Source organism: Nanorana parkeri, unplaced genomic scaffold, assembly GCF_000935625.1.
Source record: "Nanorana parkeri isolate BGI_ZX_2015 unplaced genomic scaffold, ASM93562v1 scaffold765, whole genome shotgun sequence".
NCBI classification, from domain to species: domain Eukaryota; kingdom Metazoa; phylum Chordata; class Amphibia; order Anura; family Dicroglossidae; genus Nanorana; species Nanorana parkeri.
The window spans coordinates 317,190-318,292 of NW_017307033.1; positions in this window are offsets into that span (position 1 = coordinate 317,190).

The following is a 1,103-nucleotide window of genomic DNA, read 5'->3' on the forward strand; positions in this document are numbered from 1 at the left end:
GTATTGGATTCTGGATAAATAGAAGGTATTGTTGAGAAGGAAAGAAAAGTAAAATATGTAACTTGCCAATGTTTTTGCAGATCGATACCTTGCTTTGCTCTGATGATGATTTTCATTATCTTGTCAATTCATTTTTGAATGAAAGGTTCAGGCTTCATTATACCTATCTGATGCAATTTAAGTTTTGTATTATGTAAAACCTGTAGTTTTATACATCCCTTTTGACCCTTTTACATAAGGGCTTCAGTTTTTGGAAGAGCAGTGTGTACAGCAAGCTTTTATAAAGCATTTGAAAAACTGTCAGAAAAAAAATCCTATATAGAAAACTTAAGTTCAGTTTTTCCAATGTTGACTGTCACTTTAAACAAGCAGCAAAAAGGCTTCACTTGTATTTAAAGACCTTTGCACCTGCCTGGCATTTATAGGTTACATGTAACATGCTTTAGGTTTCCATACCTTTATGTATTTGTACCACATGAACGGTGCTTAGGAGTTATGAGACAGCCTGGGAAGTAAGCAATCTGGACTAAGGGCTGCTCTGACTCTTCTGCGACAAGACAATTTTTCCTCCCATCAGTATCCCTCTATGGCTTTGTGCAGTATTAGGCATTATGATGGTAGCAGCTGGTCTGAACCCACTGTACATCACCAACATTACTATACACAGTTCCAATCCTACCGAAGCATTTCACACTGCAGAGATTTTCCAGGCTGCGGGACAAAAATCTAAATCCAGCTGAATAAGAGTGATCAGGACTGGGGTTGGTTAACTCTGCGGTCTACCCTTTATACACACACACACACACACACACACACACACACACACACACACACACAATAGCTGCCACCACATGTTTTGATGGAAACACGCACCATTCCCAGTAAATGCTGTGACAATTCGAAAATGTAAACAATGTCTGTAAAGTAGGGCTGCAACCAACGAATCGATAATGAGAATATTTTCAACGATTCTCATTGTCGTAGTTGGTCTGGGTACTCTAGTTCTCTCCTCCACGTTGGGAGCTGATGTTTCATCTGCTCTGTACAGCGGAGATGGGACACAGACTCCTGCAGCCAGTGCCCAGTAGTGAGGAGAGCTCCAA